The following is a 26,628-nucleotide window of genomic DNA, read 5'->3' on the forward strand; positions in this document are numbered from 1 at the left end:
CCTTACAGGGTTAGGGTTTCGAGAGTGCGATGAACTTGTTCCTACTTGTCTAAATTAGGGTTTTGAGAAGAGAGAAGTGATAATTGCATTGAAATCTTAAGTTGTATGATTGAATTACAAGTTAAGTGGTATGTTTGAATTCAAACCAAATTTGAATTTGAATTTCAAATTCAAACATCATATAATCATCACATAATTCAAATTTGAGATAATTTCACAAACAATTACCATTAAGCAATAATATAAGTAATACAACTATTACATTAAGCTCAATGTGACGCCCCGGAACCGGTACCATGAGGATCACAGCGAACCCGCCGAAATCCGCACGATATCGATTCAGAGACGCCCTCCGACACGACGTGCGCGACGAATCACACACGTGAAGCCAGAGGAATTAACACGAGCGGTAACATTACAACAGGATTACAATAGAGCCCACAAGATACATATATTACAACAACGACTCCAACGAGTCAAGATACAAATATACAATACAAAGATCCAAATCATACAGAAGATCGAATACGTCCGAGTATGGACAAGATACAAATTGGACTAAGAGTCCCGATGATAACCAGCGGCGTCCATAACCCTGCCCAGGCCAAGCCGGAAGGGTAACCTTGCTAACGTCGTCATCTTGTACCTGTCAAAGTCGGGCCATCGGTTGCCGACAAAAGGGAGGAAGCAAAAGAGAAAGGGGAAAAGGCGAGAGTAAGTACCAAGGAACGAACTCCGGCACGTACTTAGCGAGACTAGAAATGGCTATGCTCGCCGGGCGAGTATAATATATATATCGCCGGGGGCTATATGAGAGGTTTAGCGGCAGCAAAACTATAACCAATAGAGACACACTACAACATCCGTCTACTCAGATAAGATAAGAGAGCGCATAAGGTAACAAGTAAAATACTACACAAGCATAACCCAGCCAATTACACATATCCCCTTCAACAATTGCGAAGAGGCAATGTAAAAGGCACTCAACGGTGGACAAGTTTTATTAGGTATCGGTTGTAGTAATGCTATATTACTACGCAAGTTATTATTAGATTATTAGCAACAAGATAACGGTGTAAGTTGTTCTATGATCAAGCTATACAATTCCAAGTCGTCCATAACCGCGGACACGGCTTATCGATAAGATGTACACCCTGCAGGGGTTGCCCAAATGTAACCATACGCATGCTCGACCCACTTATGACAGGTGGATGTCTCACAACAAGACCATTCCCAGTTCAACAAGAAAGTCTAGGGGGGCCACCCGACTAAGCTACCCGTGACGAAGTCCGACCGTACTCCGAGACAGACTCAGGGTTTGCGTCGGCGGCTAGGCATGCAAACCACACGCTTCGCTAAACGTCCCGCGGGGTACAGTACAGAATATAAACACCCGAAGGCAACAGGAAGTAAACACCCGAAGGCAACAGTATATAAACATGCATGCGCCAAGTAAAACCAAGGTTGTGGCCCCCTTTTCAACTGACTTGAGAAAAGGTAATGGGTGAGGGGGGGTCCCAATAATCGTCCCCACGCATGGGTAGAGCGCTCAATCTCGGAACAGATAACAAGAACTCGGGTCCTAGGGGACATTAGCAAGTCAAAGTTCCGATGCTTTCTCAAAGGGGCTCACAGATGCCTCTGCTTACAATTTTAGTTGTTAATAATAAATAAAGCATGTGTATCTCCAACAACTGATATAGCATGTGATAACCTCCCAACAACCCAACATATCCCGATAACAGATCGAGATAAACAACAGAGCCTAAACACGCCTACGACTCGCAAGGCTCAAACATCAAGCAACGGCTATGGGTAAGGAAGGATACATATAGGATTATTATGGTAAACAAGTGGAATAGGACACGCGACTCGATAAAGAAGCACAACATAAGGATAGCAATGCGAGGGAGAGAGTAAATAGGTGAAGAGGGAGGGCTCGCCTGTGAAAAGCAGCAGAAGAACTTGTCGGAGAACTCGTCGTATCTCACAACAACACTTCGCGATCCTATCCGGGAAGAAGCAAATGCTGGAACAAACAACGGGTGCAAGTCTTACTATTACGGATAAAGAAGATCCAGCATGATCAATATGTTATGCATGGCATGGAAAACATGATGCGATGCAACTTATCCATATTAATCGGAGTCGGAACCACGGACAAGCAAATTAGGTTGGAGTTGCATTTACTACCACCAAAATTAAGTGGTTGTTAGCATGGCATATCATGGCAAGGGTGCGCTACTTCAAATTTAAGCGGAGCGGGGAAAACCATAGTCGGCGTCCGAAATACTCCGCATATATGTGAGGTGAACATGCATAACTATTATCGGACGACATGATGTGAGATGCAAACAGATGTATGGATGGCATATTCATGTTCAGCACATTTTTCTGATCAATTTTCATATATAACACATTTTATTTCGAGGTACAGATTAAAAGTTATTAGCAGATTAAGTTTTAGTTATTTAAAATAGATAAACAGGTTTTATTTAATTGGGAAAGGACCCGAAAACAATTTACAGAAAGGGGGAAGGACCCCGGGTTTATTTACAAACATATAGGGGGGTTTTCGAGAGTGCCACATGGGCAGGGACTGCGGGTTGTTGAAAGAATAGGTGCAGGGGGCTAACTGAAAAACGGATAGATCTGGATCTGGCAGGGGGTTTTCTCACCGTGGCAGGGTCTAGCCCGAGCGGCTGACGGGTGGGGTCAGGGAGGCGACGTGGCTGCCACGCTGGCCAACCATGCGTGCACGCACACAAGGCGTTCGACGCCGTGCACGTTCCATACGCGGGCGGTCACCGCGGGCGGTGATGAAGAGAGCGGGCGATGTGGGGCGTCCCTGGATGCGCGCGAGGGCGCGTCAGGTTCGTCTCGTCGGCGCGGACCGTATGGAGGCAGCGCCGTCGGCTGGAGGTCGCCGGAGAGCTCGCCGGCGGCAAGGTTCTGCGAGCACGGCGACGGGTCAACGTCGGGGAACAAACCAGGAAGGGAAACGAAAGAAGGAGGGGTACTGGGAGATGCGCCTGCTCACCAGGGACTCGATGGCGTGCTCATAAGGGGCGGAGGAGGCCCACGGTGGCCGGAATCGGCGCCGGAGCTCGCAGACGCCGAGGGAGAATTGGCAAAAACGAAGGGGAAAGAGGGCGCCTCAGGTCGATTCTTTCAAGGGGGAGGTAGAGGACGTCGAGGCGCTTATTTTGGTAGTCTCAGCTCGTCGAGGGAGTGGCCATGGCGACGGCACGGTCAAGGTTCGACAGCGGCCCTCTCGGTGGTGTTGGTGTTCCTCACAGATAAGAGAAGGAAAAGAAAGAGGGGCGGCGGCGCAAGGGAGGAGGAAAAGGAGAGGGGTTAGGGTTTGGAGAAGGCCTGGAGAGGATTAAAAGGAGGAGGAGGGAGGCGCGGTGGTTGAGCTGTGAGGACCACGGCGTTCACGCCATCTGCGTGCCCGCGAGGTAGACGACAACAACGGAAAAGGTGAGATGGTCGAAGGGGTATCTGGGCCGGAAGAAGAGGAGAGGGAAAGGTGGGCTCGAGCCAGGAAAAAGGGAGAGGAAGTGGGCCGCCAGTGGCTGGTGTCGGGCCGAACAAGGAAGAGAAGGGGAGAGGGAAACGGGCCAGGGAGAGAGAGAGCCCAAGGAGATGGAAAGGGTTAGAGGGGGGTTTTCTTTTTCTATTTTATTTGCAACCTTTTGAAATCAAACTTCTTTTCAGTTTTAAATTTGAAACAGGGATGATAGCAAGAATCAAAACTAGTTTTCAAAATATTTACTTTATTTGTAACCCAAAACAAAACACATTATTTTTCAAAAAAATTAATTGTTGAACAAGATTAATTATAAAATAGAGACTATGAGAGGGGGAGATGAGGGCTTTATTATTATTGGAACAGATAAGAGAGAAAGGGGTTTTTAAAATAAACATATGAGAGGAAAAACAACAAGCTAGGGTTTATAAAATAATTTTATTTTATTAGATAAAACATGAATGAGATGATGCATATGCCATCATGATGCACAAAAAGAAAAGAACAAACAAATCTAGTAGGGGTACTACCCGGGGCCGTTACAATCGACACCACTAACAAGGAACCTCGCCCCGAGGTTCCACCTCAAGGTACGGGGGAGAGAGGTGAACTATCGGATCTTCAGGCGACGTGTCGATCTCCTCGACACCACTAACAAGAGTTCTTGCTCCACGTAGATCGGTGACACCACTAACAAGAAGTCGTTGTTCCGATGACGAGGATGACTCCGGAGAAACAAAGGAAGGAGTAACAGTCACACGGATCCACCAATTCAGGTAACAAGAGCGAATAATAAGAGTAGTCGGTATGGGGGCCAATCCATTCCGCACCCAAAGTATTACTCCGTACATGAATAAGAGAATCGTGTAACCAACTCCAGGAATCAGATTGACGTCCTTGACAAGCATTGTCAACGAAGATTCGATGGGGTCAAGGCACAAAGAATTGAAGAAAGATCACAGAAACAAAGATGATGTCAAACGGAGAAGACGAGGATTAGCAGTCGGTGATGTTCTTCTGTCGGAAGGTCTTCAAAGATCGGTCCTATTAGGTTAAGGCAGAGATCGTCCAACCCACGTCGAAACCTAAGGCTCGGAGTAACTCGGATAAGAGAGAAAACTCAAAACGCGGAAAGGTAAGAGGAGAAGGAATATAGATAAGGAGAAAATCAGAGCTAATCAGATCTATCCAACGAATTTTAGAAAATAGTTTTGACACTCTAAACTCAACGACCGTTGGCAAGATTATCCTATAGGCTGGACTAGTGGGGTACCGTCAACCTGGGCTCTGATACCAACTTGTGACACCCCGGAACCGGTACCATGAGGATCCCAGCGAACCCGCCGAAATCCGCACGATATCGATTCAGAGACGCCCTCCGACACGACGTGTGTGACGAATCACACACGTGAAGCCAGAGGAATTAACACGAGCGGTAACATTACAACAGGATTACAATAGAGCCCACAAGATACATATATTACAACAATGACTCCAACGAGTCAAGATACAAATATACAATACAAAGATCCAAATCATACAGAAGATCGAATACGTCCAAGTACGAACAAGATACAAATTGGACTAAGAGTCCTGATGATAACCAGCGGTGTCCATAACCCTGCCCAGGCCAAGCCGGAAGGGTAACCTTGCTAACGTCGTCATCTTGTACCTGTCAAAGTCGGGCCATCGGTTGCCGACAAAAGGGAGGAAGCAAAAGAGAAAGGGGAAAAGGCGAGAGTAAGTATCAAGGAACGAACTCCGGCACGTACTTAGCGAGACTAGAAATGGCTATGCTCGCCGGGTGAGTATAATATATATATCGCCGGGGGCTATATGAGAGGTTTAGCGGCAGCAAAACTATAACCAATAGACACACACTAAAACATCCGTCTACTCAGATAAGATAAGAGAGCGCATAAGGTAACAAGTAAAATACTACACAAGCATAACCCAGCCAATTACACATATCCCCTTCAACAATTGCGAAGAGGCAATGTAAAAGGCACTCAACGGTGGACAAGTTTTATTAGGTATCGGTTGTAGTAATGCTATATTACTACGCAAGTTATTATTAGATTATTAGCAACAAGATAACGGTGTAAGTTGTTCTATGATCAAGCTATACAATTCCAAGTCGTCCATAACCGCGGACACGGCTTATCGATAAGATGTACACCCTGCAGGGGTTGCCCAAATGTAACCATACGCATGCTCGACCCACTTACGACAGGTGGATGTCTCACAACAAGACCGTTCCCAGTTTAACAAGAAAGTCTAGGGGGGCCACCCGACTAAGCTACCCGTGACGAAGTCCGGCCGTACTCCGAGACGGACTCAGGGTTTGCGTCGGCGGCTAGGCGTGCAAACCACACGCTTCGCTAAACGTCCCGCGGGGTACAGTACAGAATATAAACACCCGAAGGAAACAGGAAGTAAACACCCGAAGGCAACAGTATATAAACATGCATGCACCAAATAAAACCAAGGTTGTGGCCCCCTTTTCAACTGACTTGAGAAAAGGTAATGGGTGAGGGGGGGGGGTCCCAATAATCGTCCCCACGCATGGGTAGAGCGCTCAATCTCGGAACAGATAACAAGAACTCGGGTCCTAGGGGACATTAGCAAGTCAAAGTTCCGATGCTTTCGCAAAGGGGCTCACAGATGCCTCTGCTTACAATTTTAGTTGTTAATAATAAATAAAGCATGTGTATCTCCAACAACTGATATAGCATGTGATAACCTCCCAACAACCCAACATATCCCGATAACAGATCGAGATAAACAACAGAGCCTAAACACGCCTACGACTCGCAAGGCTCAAACATCAAGCAACGGCTATGGGTAAGGAAGGATACATATAGGATTATTATGGTAAACAAGTGGAATAGGACACGCGACTCGATAAAGAAGCGCAACATAAGGATAGAAATGCGAGGGAGAGAGTAAATAGGTGAAGAGGGAGGGCTCGCCTGTGAAAAGCAGTAGAAGAACTTGTCGGAGAACTCGTCGTATCTCACAACAACACTTCGCGATCCTATCCGGGAAGAAGCAAATGCTGGAACAAACAACGGGTGCAAGTCTTACTATTACGGATAAAGAAGATCCAGCATGATCAATATGTTATGTATGCATGGCATGGCAAACATGATGCGATGCAACTTATCCATATTAATCGGAGTCGGAACCCCGGACAAGCAAATTAGGTTGGAGTTGCATTTACTACCGCCAAAATTAAGTGGTTGTTAGCATGGCATATCATGGCAAGGGTGCGCTACTTCAAATTTAAGCGGAGCGGGGAAAACCATAGTCGGCGTCCGAAATACTCCGCATATATGTGAGGTGAACATGCATAACTATTATCGGACGACATGATGCGAGATGCAAACAGATGTATGGATGGCATATTCATGTTCAGCACATTTTTCTGATCAATTTCATATATAACACATTTTATTTCGAGGTACAGATTAAAAGTTATTAGCAGATTAAGTTTTAGTTATTTAAAATAGATAAACAGGTTTTATTTAATTGGGAAAGGACCCGAAAACAATTTACAGAAAGGGGGAAGGACCCCGGGTTTATTTACAAACATACAGGGGGGTTTTCGAGAGTGCCACACGGGCAGGGACTGCGGGTTGTTGGAAGAATAGGTGCAAGGGGCTAACTGAAAAACGGATAGATCTGGATCTGGCAGGGGGTTTTCTCACCGTGGCGGGGTCTAGCCCGAGCGGCTGATGGGTGGGGTCAGGGAGGCGACGTGGCTGCCACGCTGGCCAACCATGCATACACGCACACAAGGCGTTCGACGCCGTGCACGTTCCATACGCGGGCGGTCACCGCGGGCGGCGATGAAGAGAGCGGGCGATGTGGGGCGTCCCTGGATGCGCGCGAGGGCGCGTCAGGTTCGTCTCGTCGGCGCGGACCGTATGGAGGCAGCGCTGTCGGCTGGAGGTCGCCGGAGAGCTCACCGGCGGCAAGGTTCTGTGAGCACGGCGACGGGTCAACGTCGGGGAACAAACCAGGAAGGGAAACGAAAGAAGGAGGGGTACTGGGAGATGCGCCTGCTCACCAGGGACTCGATGGCGTGCTCATAAGGGGCGGAGGAGGCCCACGGTGGCCGGAATCGGCGCCGGAGCTCGCAGACGCCGAGGGAGAATTGGCGAAAACGAAGGGGAAAGAGGGCGCCACGGGTCGATTCTTTCAAGGGGGAGGTAGAGGACGTCGAGGCGCTTATTTTGGTAGTCTCAGCTCGTCGAGGGAGTGGCCATGGCGACGGCACGGTCAAGGTTCGACGGCGGCCCTCTCGGTGGTGTTGGTGTTCCTCACAGATAAGAGAAGGAAAAGAAAGAGGGGCGGCGGCGCAAGGGAGGAGGAAAAGGAGAGGGGTTAGGGTTTGGAGAAGGCCTGGAGAGGATTAAAAGGAGGAGGAGGGAGGCGCGGTGGTTGAGCTGTGAGGACCACGGCGTTCACGCCATCTGCGTGCCCGCGAGGTAGACGACAACGACGGAAAAGGTGAGATGGTCGAAGGGGTATCTGGGCCGGAAGAAGAGGAGAGGGAAAGGTGGGCTCGGGCCAGGAAAAAGGGAGAGGAAGTGGGCCGCCAGTGGCTGGTGTCGGGCCGAACAAGGAAGAGAAGGGGAGAGGGAAACGGGCCAGGGAGAGAGAGAGCCCAAGTAGAGGGAAAGGGTTAGAGGGGGGTTTTCTTTTTCTATTTTATTTGCAACCTTTTGAAATCAAACTTCTTTTCAGTTTTAAATTTGAAACAGGGATGATAGCAAGAATCAAAACTAGTTTTCAAAATATTTACTTTATTTGTAACCCAAAACAAAACACATTATTATTCAAAAAAAATAATTGTTGAACAAGATTAATTATAAAATAGAGACTATGAGAGGGGGAGATGAGGGCTTTATTATTATTGGAACAGATAAGAGAGAAAGGGGTTTTTAAAATAAACATATGAGAGGAAAAACAACAAGCTAGGGTTTATAAAATAATTTTATTTTATTAGATAAAACATGAATGAGATGATGCATATGCCATGATGATGCACAAAAAGAAAAGAACAAACAAATCTAGTAGGGGTACTACCCGGGGCCGTTACACTCAATAAGGAAAACTTGGGCTTTATTGATCATCACACACATAATACATTGTCTTTACAATATTCAGATTGAATTATGGAATTACAACAAATTACAAGAATTGAATAATTAGAAAAAGAAAAGAAAAGGAAATTACAATTCAATGATCTATCCTAACACTACAAGCTAATCTTCATTTAGCCTTGTACTTGATGATCTCCATGATCCTTGGAGCATCAGGTTGATCCCTGCAGACAACAAAGTAAAGAACTAGTTATGCCAAGTGGTATTACCACTTGGCAGATTAGAAGAAAAATGAGAAGTGAGAGGATATTCTCAAAGATCAGCCGAGCTGATCCACCAAATGGACCAAGTCCCAAGCTTGGTGCACTCACACACACAGGCTGCACACACAGCATGTGTGCATGCAGTACACACACACAGCAAGAGAGGAGTCACCAACAAATGCCAGGCTCAGCTGTCGACCAGGGAAACAATGGCTAGTCACATATAAGCTTTTCACAGCCCAAAACCCTAGCCATTATCTTCATCCATCGACAGGCAGCAGGGTAAGCCATCAGAGACCAAGAACAACTCAAGAACACCAAGAACAGGTAAACAGCTAGAGCTGTTTCACCCATTCTCCAACCACCAGAATTAACCAAGCATCATCAGCAAGCCAGGAGGAGCAGGGCAAGATCATAAATCCAAACCAGAAGAAATCCTCTACACCAACAACTCATTCTAGGAGCTGGAGTGAGGTATACACAAAGAATCATGAGCAAGCATCTGTCTTGCTCATAAATAAGCATATGCATCAATCACACTCATGCAAAAGGGTGTGAGTACCCTGTTTGTGTCATCATTTGGCTACCAGCCATATGATGCAAGCAAAATAAGGATAAAACCATTAGGAATGGATCCAAGGGAACACTGATCAAGCCAACAGAGTTAAAAGTGACTTAACCAGGGAAATCCAGCAAGGAACTAATCCCTATCTAGCTACCCAGATTCACCTAGCAACACACAGCTAGCAAAGCCATCAGAATATTGGACAGATATCTGTCCAGTATGATTTCAACATCAAATAACCTAGCAGCCTATGAAAGACTACCAGGATTAGTGCACAGAAGCATCCAACAGGGGTAGGAGCAACCATTTCTAGCAGACAGAGCCTGCTAGGGTCACAACAGCTACCTATCCACACAAGAAAGTCACCAAAGCATCACATCATCATCCAGTAGGATTCAGTATGAGCTAGGGTACCCAACCAGTGGTTGGCATCCCTTTAGCTACATCAAATTCACCCATATGATCATTACTGATAAACAGTTCACATCATTTATCCATCTAGTAAAGCAAGGAATTACAGATAAATGAAACAATTAAGTAACCAAAGCACCAACATCTTGCCAGTGACCCAATGGCTCACTGCAAGCATCAGATGATGCTTGAGCAAGCAATAACACACACCAGCACAAGTACAAGTGTCACACAGACACCAGGAGAAGCACCAGTAAGGCACAGGCAGCAAGCAAGCATGCAAGCAACAAGCAAGTGATGATCATTTGATCACCAGAGCCTGCTAGAGCATGCCAAGGCATGCTAGAATCAATCACTGGTATCACACATGAATTCTATGAATTAAACAGCCACAGATAAGCAACAATTGAATCACAGACTAGCACATAAACCATTTTTATGATTGTATCCAGAAGCATATCATCAAGGAATTGATGTATATGGACAACAATTAAGCAAGGCCAAACCTACTATGAGCCAGAACTCAATAATCATCACACAAATAACACTGTCTCTTGCTAAACAGCAAGAACCACTCACAGTAATGAACCAGGGGAGCTAGAGCTTATTACAGCACAAGCAAGCAAGCAACAGCAATGGTTAGTGATGCTCAGATGAGCATCTAGCCAGATAATAGCATGTATAACCCCAAGGGTGAGCAGGGACAAGAATCAAAGGAAGCACACGCCACAGCAAGATTTGCACAAGCACATAGACTAGAGCAAGCATGGCAGTAGCAGCACAGCAAGCAGCATACGCAGCAGCAGCGAGCACAGCAACAGAGCAGCATAGGAACAAGGAACAAGAAAGCCGGTAGCCAGGGCTAGCCTAGAAGGGAAGGAGCGAGAGGAAGAACAGGCCGGAGAGCAGACGGGAGGCGGAGAGCCCTGACCAAATTAGACGGAGAAGAGCGTGCCCATGGCGGCACGGCGGCACGAGCCAACCATGGCAGCGCCAGGCCGCAGCCAGGCCAGGCGTCGTCAGGCGCATGAGCCCCAGCATCATCACGGCGAGGCACACGGCCGCGCCGCGCCACCAGGAACAATGGCGGCGACGAGGTCGCCATGGATCACACGGCCAGGTCGCAGAGATGTTGGAGAAGAACGGTAGCGGCAGGGGAAAGCAGATCGGCGCGGACCAATCAGAGCGCCGTCGAACGGCAGTTCGATTGGCACCGATCTCGCCGCCGGAGCTGGCCGAAGGCGGTCGGTTTAATTCGGCGACGGTGAGGCGACCATGGCGTCGCGAGAGCGAGAGTGAGGTTAGGGTTTCTGCGCGAGGAAGAGAGAGAGGGGCGAGTGGGCCGACCGAGCCCAAGTGTGGCTCGGGTTAGGGTTAACCCGCTGGGCCACCCTGACAGGTGGGCCCAGGGGCAAATATGACTTTTCACAATTCAATAAAAACCTGAAAATTTGAAATTCAATAGAAAATTGATAAAGGCTCTAAAAAAACAATTAAAAATATGTAAATGGATCAGCATAAAATTCTCTATCTAAATAAAATATCAAAGAGAATTTTTGAAGACAATTAAGAATAGGTCTTAATTTGATGATTTAAATAATGATTTAAATCACACATATTATTTTCAATAATGAAAATAAGTCCATAAATACAATTAGAGTTTAAAAACACCTTGACAACATTTCAAGGTTGTATTTTACCCTAAACAGAGTACCCCTAAATTATTCTTAGTATTAACCTCTCACATGAAATAATAACGACATCGGAAGGGGGGAATCAAACCCTAAAACTGGAATCATGCATAATTGCTTCTTTAACCATTGCCCTTATCGGACAATGATGCTATTTTTCAGAGACAGAGGACAAGGGTCAGTCCACACCTTCCAACTGCAAAACTTTGCAGTGTTCAGGCAAGTTCATCACTTGCTCATGTCATTTGAGTATTTTTATCAAATTACTTGCAAAGTATTATGGTTATCACTATTGCATAAAAACCAAAACCACTATTTTCATAACTATGAACATGACTATGTGGTGGGCAATGGAACCATGGATTGTGTTGATATGGTGGAGGTTCCATTGTAAGGGTTTATATCCATCTAGGATTAAACAACAAATGTCGCCAGTGATTCTTGTGCCGTAATACCCGTGTTAACCATAAGATCCGGAGTGGGACGGAGTAGTCAAAAGTGTGTCCACCTCTCGTTCATCAACGGATGCGCTTACCGTAGCAGTTGTATCTGGCGGAACAACCGGAGGGTGGGGATCCCATTCTAATTCCCCACAGTAATGCTTTGCATACCGTAGCAGTTGTGTCTTGCGGAACAACCGGAGGGTGGGGATCCCATTCTAATTCCCCACGGTAATGCGGTCTATGATGGGTTGCAGCTACCGGCGTAGGAGTGTATGGTAGAGCCCAGCACTATCGTCGTGGTCGGGGTCCACCTTGAAATCTACAGGAATAATGGGACCGGCGTGGACCCAGGGTCGGGGCATGCAACAAAGGGTGGGTGTTCGAGGTAGCGGAGGAACATGATTGGCTAGACCTTATACCGGGCCTCACACCGAAGGAAGTGTGGACGGGAAAGCTGCCCGGTTGGCACCAAGGTTAAGATCTCTTATGGGTAAAGCAACACACCTCTGCAGAGTGTAAAGAACTGTGACCTGTCACTCCCTGTTCCGGGATAAGGAACTGCGAACGCGGCCGGAAAGGAGCTCCATGAAGTTCTAGTAAACCGGTGAAGGCTGACGGACATAGCTCTTTGGAATAAAAGCAATCTCTTGAAGAAATGTTTAACAAAACTTGCATTGGTGTTAGACTTTCTGGTCTAATATCGTAGTTAGAGCATTAAACACCCCTTATCTATAATGAACTTTTTGAGTACACTCGTACTCATACCACTCTTAAATCCCATGCTTAGACTGTCTGAATCGTCTGGAGGAGGACTACGACAACAATGAAGGAGCCGAGATCATCGGCTATGAAGAACCAGACCTCTCTGGAGGTATCGAGGGCGTAGACTACTTCATCGTCTACGGAACCGGGGAGGCTTCCGGAGGAGATCAAGCCTGAACATCTCGAGTAGTGGTAGTAGCCGAGCAGCCCGAACTCTTAGTATTTAGCTACTCGAGAAAATAAATGTATAACTTAATGAGACTCTTATATTGTAAGCTAAGTTGGGTTCGCCTTGAACCCAGGAGTATTCCTCTGAGGACCCAAGAGGAGCTCCGAGACGACATGTGTATGATATTTGTAATAATAAATGAATGAGTTATGGACCTGCTATGTTCTGTTGTACTACTCTGAGGGATGTAATATTTGCGGAATGGTACTTCGTGAGTGTTATATCAACGACTGGCATACTACAACATGGAGTGGTATGCTGGGTCACCACAGTTGGTATGAGAGCAAAAGCTTTGACCTTAGGTTGGAACCTAGTAAATGGGACCAAACGTTAGGAGTCAAATAGGATTAGTAAAGAATTCTCTAAAAATATGGTGTATATTCAATTGAGAATACAACAATCATATCTTTTAGTGCGATAATTCTTTATTATCTCTATTATGATGCATTATTACTAATCTTATAATCTTTCTATTTCTACAGCCAACCTGGCAAGTTCACGTCCAGGACGAAACGTGAAAGTGATGGATTCCACACTGAGTGAATATGAAGGAGGACTAGCAGATATTCTACGAGCCATGTTACTTGAATTTGGGTGTGATCCCCAGATTCAAGTTAAGAAATACATGTACTACGATGGTGCTGTATTAGCCAAGTGTAGGGTAGGACTACGACTTCCCGAATCTTTGGGAATGAGCTTAGTAATGCCAGCAGGGGAAGCCAGAACTATCAACACAGCCTACCATATAGCCGTTATGAGAGCCATAACCGACATTAGGGAGCATAAGATGAAAGAGCTTATGGGTTCCGAATTTACCCACATTCCTCATAATCAGGAGGAAGAGGATCCCATGCTTAACCACTACAAATACGCTAAATGCAAACCAATAGCAGCTGCAAAATATATGGACAATAGCCGCAACTTCATATCGTTACTCTTTCAGTTGAACCATCATCTGACGGGAGCAATTGATACGATGCTAGAGGAGTTTACTGAACCCAAGGAGGAGATTAGGGGGAAAGAACCTATGGAGAATGTGGTGCACACACCAGTTTACTCAGCTGGTGACTACATTAGTATTGATCCTCTTGAGCGTGAACCTACACCTGTTACACCTGGGAACTACCTGGGTAGTTCCTATGGGGGATACGAGGGCGGAGAGGAATCCGGAAACAATCAGCGTTCCGAGACTCCTATAGAAAATTCCACGGGTTGGCGTTGGGGATCTGATACGGGAACTCATAGTACTTCAGTGTATTATGACGGAGAGATGAATGATGACGCCACAACCCAGAACCAGAGTTATCCTAGTAATGAAGGAGTTGATGGAGGGTATCCGACACAGGTTGAGTCGGGTACGAGTGTTGGAAACACCTATGGTGGAGCTACAGGGGAGTACACCCGATGGGTGGACTATGATGCACTTAACGATCAGTTTGTGAACACTGACTTCTCCCTAGGATCATCATCTGATTCGGATTACCAGCCGACGGGGAGACCTTATGTTCCAGGGTCTATCAGGAGGATGACACGTTCGACCGGATGGAAGCCTGGGATGTACCGGGAGTGAAGATCGACTAGAGTCCACCAAGGGAGGCGAGGCTATAATACACAAGTACCACGTGTATTATAGTATGTAATATTTGTATAAATTTGTACATATACTTTAATAAGTGAGTTTTCATACTCACATCGACTTGAGTATTGTAATAAGACCACTTAAGTATGTATATACATGGTATATGTTTTGTATGATTTGGATTTGCTTCTTGATTTCCATTGCGTGACTAGTTCTGTGCACAAAGTTGAGCTCAGAAAACTTGCGCATGGAGTAATTATGAGTATCATCTTGTGTTGCAGAACTAGGGGGTTATGTCGGGAGCGTTAGGAGAGGAGACCGAAGCGCAGCGCATGGAGCGCGAAGCAAAACAAAAGGAAGAGGCTGATGAAGCAGCCAGGAATCAGTTTCCACCACCACCACCACCCATGACGCAGCAGAATTTTGTTCAGTACATGCAGCTGGTGGAGGAAAGACAACGTGTAACGTTGGAGCAGCAGAACAAGTTCTTCCAAGAATTGCTGCAACAGAACTGGGTAGAGAGACCCGAGAATCCAGGAGTCACCCTAGCAGACTTCCAGAACACCAAGCCTATATCTTTCGCATACGCGCCCGAGCCAATGGATGCGGAAGATTGGCTTATGGATACTGAGCGAAAGCTCAATACCGTTGGATGTAACGACCAAGAGAAGGTCCGTTATGCTACCCATCTGCTGTGTGGACCTGCCGCATCATGGTGGGACAATATAGTAGCCGTTTATCCGGCTGGAAAGGTATTTACCTGGGAGGAATTCGCAAGGAAGTTCAGGGAATCCAATGTCCCTGAAAGTATCGTGGAACTGAAGCATCGAGAATTTGAAAGTCTCGAGCAGAAGGACAAGGCCATCCTGACTTATGTCAGGGAATTCTCAAAACTGTCCCGGTATGCTGTTGAAGAAGTCAACACCGAGGACAAGAAGAAGAAAAGGTTTCTGAGGGGGTTAAGTCCCCAGTTTAAAGTACAGCTCCGTATGATGAGAGCAACAGAGTTCCAAGAGTTGGTGGATGCAGCCATCACTCTGGAAGATGATTTCAAACAACTGCAGGAGGAGAAAAGGAAAAAGGCCAAGTTTGAGCCTAAGAGGTTTGTTAGTAACAAGCCTAATACCAGCTTGAGTTTCAAGCCCAGATACAACAACAACAACAACAACAACAACAACAACTACTACTACTACTACTACTACGGTAGTAGGAAGAACCAAGCATTCCAGTCTGCAAATCTAATAGTTTGCAGAAGCTGTGGATTCACAGGGCATTTTGCCAAGGATTGCAAGAAGCCAAAGATCATATGCTTTGGTTGTCACCAGGAGGGGCACACGCTGAAGGACTGCCCCAAGAGAAACACCGGAGGAGGTCAGTCTGGAGGAGGTGGAAGCCGAGGAGGAAACACCGGAGGGAACTGGAAGAATAAGAAGCCCTTCGGCAAGCTAAACTGCACCAGTCTGGAGGAGGTGGTCAACTCCGATCAGGCGGTGATAGGTACGCTCCAGATACTCACTCATCCTGGCAAAGTACTTTTTGATACGGGTGCAACTACATCATTCATTTCTCAACAATTCATCATCAAATATGGGATTAGTTGCACTAAGTTAGATACACCCATAACCATACTTTCTGCGGGGGGAACGATAGTAGTAACCCATACCAAACAAAGACAAGTCATCATGATCAATAAGTGCGCGTTTGACGCGGACCTGTTCATTTTACCGATGAAGGACATTGATGTCATTCTTGGTATGAACTGGTTGGAAGCTAATGGAGCATTGATCGACTGTGTGAACAAGACGGTGTCTTTGAAAAGCCCCGATGGAAGTAGAATGATCTACCAAGGCGACAAACATACACAGATTGAAGTTGAGCTACAGCTGAACAGCATGAAGGAAGTGAAATTGGAAGATATACCTGTAGTGAATGAATTCCAGGATGTGTTTCCTGCGGAATTACCTGGTATGCCACCAGATAGGGAGATAGAATTCACTATCGACCTAATCCCAGGAACAGCTCCGATTGCGAAGGCACCATATAAGATGGGGCCCAAGGAGTTGAAAGAACTTAAGGAACAACTGGATGACTTGGAACAAAAAGGATTCATACAAGAGAGTGTTTCACCATGGGGATCACCTGTAATCTTCGTGGATAAAAGAGATGGAGGAAGAAGGATGTGCGGAGACTACAGGAATTTGAACAACGTCACAATCAAAAACAAGTATCCACTTCCAAGAATACAAGATCTATTCGATCAAGTTAGAGGCGCGGGAGTCTTTTCCAAAATTGATTTAAGATCCGGTTATCACCAGATAAAGATCAAGAAGGAAGACGTTCCGAAAACTTCCTTTGTCTCAAGGTATGGACATCATGAATACCTTGTAGTGCCTTTTGGATTAACAAATGCCCCAGCAATAATCATGAATCTCATGAATAAGATTTTCATGCCATATCTAGACAAGTTTGTCATCGTATTCATTGATGATATCTTGATCTATTCCAAGAACAAGGCCGAACATGCTGAACATTTGAGATTAGTGTTGCAAACACTAAGAGAACATCAACTCTATGCCAAATTTAGTAAGTGTGAATTTTGGCTAGATCAAGTGGAATTTCTTGGTCATGTCATTAGCAAAGATGGAATCGCTGTTAACCCGAGCAAGGTAGCAGCAGTTCTAGAATGGGAAGCACCCAAGACTGTCAAGGAAATCCGAGGATTCCTCGGAATGGCAGGATACTATCGGAGATTCATTGAAGGATTCTCCAAGATAGCAGGACCAATGATGAAGCTGTTAAGAAAGAACACACCATTCGTGTGGTCAGAGGAGTGTGAGAAGAGTTTTCAAACTCTAAAAGAGAAACTCACCACGGCACCGGTGTTAGCAGTTCCGGAAGTTGGCAAGGATTACACCGTGTACTGTGACGCATCCAAGCATGGATTGGGTTGCGTACTCATGCAAGATCGGTAAGTGATATCTTATGGATCGAGGCAACTTAGACCTCATGAAGTGAATTATCCAACACATGACTTGGAATTAGCAGCAGTCGTATTTGCACTCAAAACTTGGAGGCATTTTCTCTATGGAGCCAAGTGTGAGCTCTATACAGATCATAAGAGTCTCAAATATTTCTTCACTCAGAAGGAACTCAACATGAGGCAGAAAAGATGGCTAGAATTGATCAAGGACTATGATTTGACCATCAATTACACTCCAGGGAAGGCCAATGTTGTAGCAGATGCCTTGAGTAGGAAGAGCACCGGAGGAGTGGAACAAGAAATATCACCAGAGTTGATGAAGGAAATAAGTCAAGCCCAAATACAACTTTGGGAGAAGGAAGCTCATGAAGGACTATCGGCTTTGCAAGTAGCCGATGAGTTGAATGTTAACCTGAAGAATGAGATAATGATGGGTCAGCTGGACGATCCATTCATCGTGGAGGAGATGAGAAGAATAGATGAAGGAAGACCATCCGAATTTCACCGTGGAGAATCTGGATCATTATGGTTCCAGAAGAGAATTTGTGTTCCGGATATTGCTGAAATCAAGGAAGTAATACTCCGGGAAGCCCATCAAACACCATACTCTATTCATCCGGGTAGTACAAAGATGTACATGGATCTAAAGGAGTTATTCTGGTGGAATAATATGAAGAGAGAGATAGCACAATACGTGGCCGAATGCCATACCTGCCAAAGAGTGAAGGCTAAACATCAGAGTCCGGCAGGGAAATTACAACCTTTACCTATTCCAGAATGGAAATGGGAGGACATAGGAATGGATTTCATCACCGGATTACCCATGACCAATAAAAAGAAGGACATGATATGGGTAATCGTGGACCGATTGACGAAGAGTGCACACTTCCTAGCGGTAAATCAGCAGGACAAAGGAGAGAAACTCATCGATCTTTACATCAAAGAGATCGTGAGTAAGAATGGAGTGCCTAAGAAGATCGTGTCGGATCGAGGATCCGTGTTCACATCAGCATTCTGGAAGCAACTACACGAAGCTTTAGGATCCAAGTTAGACTATAGTACCGCTTATCATCCCCAGACAGGTGGACAAACCGAGAGAACCAACCAGATCTTAGAGGATATGCTTAGGGCTTGTGCCCTAGACTTCAGAGGATCATGGGAGGAGCACTTACCACTAGCAGAGTTTTCATACAATAATAGCTATCAAAGCAGTATCAAGATGGCACCGTTCGAAGCTTTGTATGGAAGAAAGTGTAGATCACCGATATGTTGGTATGAAGCCGGAGCAAGCAAAGAGTTCAACCCTGATTATGTCAAGGAAAAGCAACAAATCATTGACATCATCAGAGATAGGCTCAAAATAGCCCAGAGCCGACAGAAGAGTTATGCCGATAAAAAGAGGAGAACATGGGAGCCACGAGTTGGAGACATGGTATATCTTAAGGTGAGCCCGATGAAAGGACTCCAGAGGTTTGGAGTAAAAGGAAAGCTCAGCCCTAGGTACATCGGACCTTTTAAGATTCTGAGTCAAAACCGAGGGTTAGCCTTCGAATTAGAACTACCGGGAAGGTTATCTCAGGTTCACAATATATTCCATGTGTCGCAACTCAGAAAATGTTTGAAGAACCCAGATGAGCCAGTATCACATGAAGAACTTGAGTTACAACCAGATTTGACATACATCGAGAAGCCAGCGAAGATTCTCAAGGAAAACTGGAAACAACTCAGGAATCGAGCGATAAAATACTGCAAGATACAATGGAAGCACCATCCCGAGAGGGAAGCCACCTGGGAAAAGGAGGAAAACCTGAGGAAAACATACCCCGAACTTTTCAGGTATTACAACCACAACTTCGGGACGAAGTTTTCTTTAAGGGGGAAAGGATGTAATATCCCAGGTTTAGAGACGATCGAGGGGTAGATTTTAGAAAGGGATGTGCATTGCATTGTAATTTACGGGGAAATTTCGCGCTTTTAAAACAAAACTGCATCGAAGGGGGACAGGTTTCTCTCTCGACACCTTACAGGGTTAGGGTTTCGAGAGTGCGATGAACTTGTTCCTACTTGTCTAAATTAGGGTTTTGAGAAGAGAGAAGTGATAATTGCATTGAAATCTTAAGTTGTATGATTGAATTACAAGTTAAGTTGTATGTTTGAATTCAAACCAAATTTGAATTTGAATTTCAAATTCAAACATCATATAATCATCACATAATTCAAATTTGAGATAATTTCACAAACAATTACCATTAAGCAATAATATAAGTAATACAACTATTACATTAAGCTCAATAAGGAAAACTTGGGCTTTATTGATCATCACACACATAATACATTGTCTTTACAATATTCAGATTGAATTATGGAATTACAACAAATTACAAGAATTGAATAATTAGAAAAAGAAAAGAAAAGGAAATTACAATTCAATGATCTATCCTAACACTACAAGCTAATCTTCATTTAGCCTTGTACTTGATGATCTCCATGATCCTTGGAGCATCAGGTTGATCCCTGCAGACAACAAAGTAAAGAACTAGTTATGCCAAGTGGTATTACCACTTGGCAGATTAGAAGAAAAATGAGAAGTGAGAGGATATTCTCAAAGATCAGCCGAGCTGATCCACCAAATGGACCAAGTCCCAAGCTTGGTACACTCACACACACAGGCTGCACACACAGCATGTGTGCATGCAGTACACACACACAGCAAGAGAGGAGTCACCAACAAATGCCAGGCTCAGCTGTCGACCAGGGAAGCAATGGCTAGTCACATATAAGCTTTTCACAGCCCAAAACCCTAGCCATTATCTTCATCCATCGACAGGCAGCAGGGTAAGCCATCAGAGACCAAGAACAACTCAAGAACACCAAGAACAGGTAAACAGCTAGAGCTGTTTCACCCATTCTCCAACCACCAGAATTAACCAAGCATCATCAGCAAGCCAGGAGGAGCAGGGCAAGATCATAAATCCAAACCAGAAGAAATCCTCTACACCAACAACTCATTCTAGGAGCTGGAGTGAGGTATACACAAAGAATCATGAGCAAGCATCTGTCTTGCTCATAAATAAGCATATGCATCAATCACACTCATGCAAAAGGGTGTGAGTACCCTGTTTGTGTCATCATTTGGCTACCAGCCATATGATGCAAGCAAAATAAGGATAAAACCATTAGGAATGGATCCAAGGGAACACTGATCAAGCCAACAGAGTTAAAAGTGACTTAACCAGGGAAATCCAGCAAGGAACTAATCCCTATCTAGCTACCCAGATTCACCTAGCAACACACAGCTAGCAAAGCCATCAGAATATTGGACAGATATCTGTCCAGTATGATTTCAACATCAAATAACCTAGCAGCCTATGAAAGACTACCAGGATTAGTGCACAGAAGCATCCAACAGGGGTAGGAGCAACCATTTCTAGCAGACAGAGCCTGCTAGGGTCACAACAGCTACCTATCCACACAAGAAAGTCACCAAAGCATCACATCATCATCCAGTAGGATTCAGTATGAGCTAGGGTACCCAACCAGTGGTTGGCATCCCTTTAGCTACATCAAATTCACCCATATGATCATTACTGATAAACAGTTCACATCATTTATCCATCTAGTAAAGCAAGGAACTACAGATAAATGAAACAGTTAAGTAACCAAAGCACCAACATCTTGCCAGTGACCCAATGGCTCACTGCAAGCATCAGATGATGCTTGAGCAAGCAATAACACACACCAACACAGGTACAAGTGTCACACAGACACCAGGAGAAGCACCAGTAAGGCACAGGCAGCAAGCAAGCATGCAAGCAACAAGCAAGTGATAATCATTTGATCACCAGAGCCTGCTAGAGCATGCCAAGGCATGCTAGAATCAATCACTGGTATCACACATGAATTCTATGAATTAAACAGCCACAGATAAGCAACAATTGAATCACAGACTAGCACATAAACCATTTTTATGATTGTATCCAGAAGCATATCATCAAGGAATTGATGTATATGGACAACAATTAAGCAAGGCCAAACCTACTATGAGCCAGAACTCAATAATCATCACACAAATAACACTGTCTCTTGCTAAACAGCAAGAACCACTCACAGTAATGAACCAGGGGAGCTAGAGCTTATTACAGCACAAGCAAGCAAGCAACAGCAATGGCTAGTGATGCTCAGATGAGCATCTAGCCAGATAATAGCATGTATAACCCCAAGGGTGAGCAGGGACAAGAATCAAAGGAAGCACACGCCACAACAAGATTTGCACAAGCACATAGACTAGAGCAAGCATGGCAGTAGCAGCACAGCAAGCAGCATATGCAGCAGCAGTGAGCACAGCAACAGAGCAGCATAGGAACAAGGAACAGCAGGCCAGTAGCCAGGGCTAGCCTAGAAGGGAAGGAGCAGAGGAAGAACAGGCCGTAGAGCAGAAGGGAGGCGGAGAGAACTTACCAAATTAGACGGAGAAGAGCGTGCCCATGGCGGCACGGCGGCACGAGCCAACCATGGCAGCGCCAGGCCGCAGCCAGGCCAGGCGTCGTCAGGCGCATGAGCCCCAGCATCATCACGGCGAGGCACACGGCCGCGCCGCGCCACCAGGAACAATGGCGGCGACGAGGTCGCCATGGATCACACGGCCAGGTCGCAGAGATGTTGGAGAAGAACGGTAGCGGCAGGGGAAAGCAGATCGGCGTGGACCAATCGGAGCGCCGTCGAACGGCGGTTCGATTGGCACCGATCTCGCCGCCGGAGCTGGCCGGAGGCGGTCGGTTTAATTCGGCGACGGCGAGGCGACCATGGCGTCGCGAGAGCGAGAGTGAGGTTAGGGTTTCTGCGCGAGGAAGAGAGAGAGGGGCGAGTGGGCCGACCGAGCCCAAGTGTGGCTTGGGTTAGGGTTAACCCGCTGGGCCACCCTGACAGGTGGGCCCAGGGGCAAATATGACTTTTCACAATTCAATAAAAACCTGAAACTTTGAAATTCAATAGAAAATTGATAAAAGCTCTAAAAAAACAATTAAAAATATGTAAATGGATTAGCATGAAATTCTCTATCTAAATAAAATATCAAAGAGAATTTTTGAAGACAATTAAGAATAGGTCTTAATTTGATGATTTAAATAATGATTTAAATCACACATATTATTTTCAATAATGAAAATAAGTCCATAAATATAATTAGAGTTTAAAAACACCTTGACAACATTTCAAGGTTGTATTTTACCCTAAACAGAGTATCCCTAAATTATTCTTAGTATTAACCTCTCACATGAAATAATAACGACATCGAAAGGGGAATCAAACCCTAAAACTGGAATCATGCATAATTGCTTCTTTAACCATTGCCCTTATCGGACAATGATGCTATTTTTCAGAGACAGAGGACCAGGGTCAGTCCACACCTTCCAACTGCAAAACTTTGCAGTGTTCAGGCAAGTTCATCACTTGCTCATGTCATTTGAGTATTTTTATCAAATTACTTGCAAAGTATTATGGTTATCACTATTGCATAAAAACCAAAACCACTATTTTCATAACTATGAATATGACTATGTGGTGGGCAATGGAACCATGGATTGTGTTGATATGGTGGAGGTTCCATTGTAAGGGTTTATATCCATCTAGGATTAAACAACAAATGTCGCCAGTGATTCTTGTGTCGTAATACCCGTGTTAACCATAAGATCCGGAGTGGGACGGAGTAGTCAAAAGTGTTTCCACCTCTCGTTCATCAACGGATGCGCTTACTGTAGCAGTTGTATCTGGCGGAACAACCGGAGGGTGGGGATCCCATTCTAATTCCCCACGGTAATGCTTTGCATACCGTAGCAGTTGTGTCTTGCGGAACAACCGGAGGGTGGGGATCCCATTCTAATTCCCCACGGTAATGCGGTCTATGATGGGTTGCAGCTACCGGCGTAGAAGTGTATGGTAGAGCCCAGCACTATCGTCGTGGTCGGGGTCCACCTTGAAATCTACAGGAATAATGGGACCGGCGTGGACCCAGGGTCGGGGCATGCAACAAAGGGTGGGTGTTCGAGGTAGCGGAGGAACATGATTGGCTAGACCTTATACCGGGCCTCACACCGAAGGAAGTGTGGACGGGAAAGCTGCCCGGTTGGCACCAAGGTTAAGATCTCTTATGGGTAAAGCAACACACCTCTGCAGAGTGTAAAGAACTGTGACCTGTCACTCCCTGTTCCGGGATAAGGAACTGCGAACGCGGCCAGAAAGGAGCTCCATGAAGTTCTAGTAAACCGGTGAAGGCTGACGGACATAGCTCTTTGGAATAAAAGCAATCTCTTGAAGAAATGTTTAACAAAACTTGCATTGGTGTTAGACTTTCTGGTCTAATATCGTAGTTAGAGCATTAAACACCCCTTATCTATAATGAACTTGTTGAGTACGCTCGTACTCATACCACTCTTAAATCCCATGCTTAGACTGTCTGAATCGTCTGGAGGAGGACTACGATAACAATGAAGGAGCCGAGATCATCGGCTATGAAGAACCAGACCTCTCTGGAGGTATCGAGGGCGTAGACTACTTCATCGTCTACGGAACCGGGGAGGCTTCCGGAGGAGATCAAGCCTGAACATCTCGAGTAGTGGTAGTAGCCGAGCAGCCCGAACTCTTAGTATTTAGCTGCTCGAGAAAATAAATGTATAACTTAATGAGACTCTTATATTGTAAGCTAAGTTGGGTTCGCCTCGAACCCAGGAGTATTCCTCTGAGGACCCAAGAGGAGCTCCGAGACGACATGTGTATGATATTTGTAATAATAAATGAATGAGTTATGGACCTGCTATGTTCTGTTGTACTACTCTGAAGGATGTAATATTTGCGGAATGGTACTTCGTGAATGTTATATCAACGACTGGCATACTACAACATGCAGTGGTATGCTGGGTCACCACAGAGCTCCACGACGATGCCTTCAAGAAGGAGAACGACGCCTCGGGGCGTCGCCATCGCCGGCACCGACCTATTCGGGCTGAGCTTTCACCCGGAGCAAGCCCCATCTGGTCGAGGCCTCCTACACTGGCAGGGCTGCCATAGGCCAGCCCGCATACCATCGCCGTCGACCACCTCGCCCACCAACACTCCGCGTTGCCCGGGGCCGCCGCCTCGGCACCCCACCAGAACCCATCCGCAACAACCAGCAGCACCTCGCCGCGCCCAAACAACCTCCATCCCTCATCCCCAATCACCACCACGGCCGCCACAGACACCCGCCTCGGTCGCTGCCGCCGCCCGGGGTCCCTCCCCGGCACACCACCACCACCCAGCTGCAGCAGCAAGCCTGCAGCACCTCCACAGCCAGAGGCCCGCGCCGGCCAGCCGCAGCGCCGGTTTTAATTATGAATCCAATGCATAAGGAATCATCTAAAACGAGGTTGTAGATATGAAGATATGGAATTTCAAAGTTTCGAGTCAGCTAGTACAAACTGCCTAACACGAATCAATCGATCGGTCAGTCGCAGACCATGCGCGTGAGCCGCTAATGGAAACACTTAGACCATGCGCGTGAGCCGCAGAACTTCCATATGATCCACTCACCAAATTCAACTACTGTTTTTCCGTATGACCCACTCGTCAAATTCAACAATGGACCAACAAGAGCATCAAACGTTGATTCACGTCAACGCTGTGACTATCCTTTAGTTTTGCCCCTTTTCTGGAATATTGTCGTAAAGTTGGCACGTTGCTAGTTAGTGGCATATTTTTTCCAAAGCCATGTTTATAAGACAGGAGTGGCGGTCGTTTTCGTTTTCGTTCTCGGTCTAAGCTGGATGTTGCACTACCTTCAGTAAGATTCAACGCATCCACTATCAGGCATTGTTTACTTCTAGGGTATTTATGGGGATGGGAGAGGATTATTTCGTATCCCGGAAAATCTCCACTAGTCCGTTTACTTTTCGGGTTTTAAACGACATAATCCCGAGATATCCCCTCCCATCCCCATATTTTTTGCCTAAATCAAAAACTCTCCATCATACTAGTGTATTTTTGGGGAGGGGTATTTGAGGGATTGGGTGAACACCAAATCCCCTCCCATCCCCATATCTATTGGGAAGAAAAATACGAGAGAAGTAAACAATGCCTCAAGAAGAGATCGCGTAACTAATATACTAGATGAAACCCCGCGCGTTGCAGCGGGAATTCATAGAATAACTATCGCGTGAGTAAGCCCGGTCCAACAAATTGCTGCGAGAGAATGCACCTCAAGTTGCATTCAGTACATAGTAGACCGCTTATAAACACTGATTTGCAATGCTACAATATTCTTTAGCTCGCATAAAGTGCCATGCAATTTGTTTTTTTGAAGGCAAACCAAATGGCAGCAGGCACTCCGAAATATAAACTATCTAACTTTAATAAGATCTATGTTGATCTTCAGTCGAGAGAAGTGACTCAGCAATAGTGTAGTAGAAGGTGAATAGATAAACATGGGAACATATGATCATCCTAGGTATACACTTGTATGGATCAGGACTATGTTCCAAATGTCCTACTCGTACATGTCATACGTGATTTTTGAAGAGAAAATCATGTGAAGAATTATTAGGAACTTATTCTGTAGCACTTGCCCTCGATGTATGCCAACACATGTACTATCCATTCCCCAGTCACGACACATTGTTTTTTGCCAAGAAGATTGGCATTAATCTCCGGTGTGAGTGCAGTTGATACTTCATGTATGTGGTCATCCATTCAACATACATGTTGTTGCAGACTTGCTAGGAGATAAAACTCTTAGACAAAAAGATTGATCTGGTAAAGTACCTGATCTTTTTCTCATGTAGCAAGCAAGAATATAGTGTCCAGTGTACTCTGGGAGAACGGACGGATCGAGCTGTAACTTGGAAGAGAACCACCGAATAGAACAACCCCCGGAGATCAACAAAACTTGATAAGAAACACATTCTGCGTGTAGAGATGTATAGGATATCACCTGCAAGCAATATGACACATAAGGCCAAATTGTTAGGTAAAAAATAACGAAATGGCTACAATCTGCAAAAATAGATTAATGTGCAGGTCACAAATCCGCAATT

General features: G+C 45.6%; 1 long non-coding RNA gene across 1 annotated transcript; it reads right to left on the bottom strand.

The window, feature by feature from the left end:
• Nucleotides 1–397: 397 nt before the first annotated feature.
• LOC127334048 (uncharacterized) lies at nucleotides 398–3,436 on the bottom strand. Its single transcript, XR_007871905.2, has 4 exons — nucleotides 3,041–3,436; nucleotides 2,679–2,952; nucleotides 1,944–2,029; nucleotides 398–646 (listed from the first exon to the last, which is right to left on the bottom strand). It is a non-coding gene; the product is annotated as an uncharacterized lncRNA (long non-coding RNA).
• Nucleotides 3,437–26,628: the final 23,192 nt, after the last annotated feature.

The sequence above is a fragment of the Lolium perenne genome, chromosome 2 (genome assembly GCF_019359855.2).
Source record: "Lolium perenne isolate Kyuss_39 chromosome 2, Kyuss_2.0, whole genome shotgun sequence".
Classification (NCBI taxonomy): domain Eukaryota; kingdom Viridiplantae; phylum Streptophyta; class Magnoliopsida; order Poales; family Poaceae; genus Lolium; species Lolium perenne.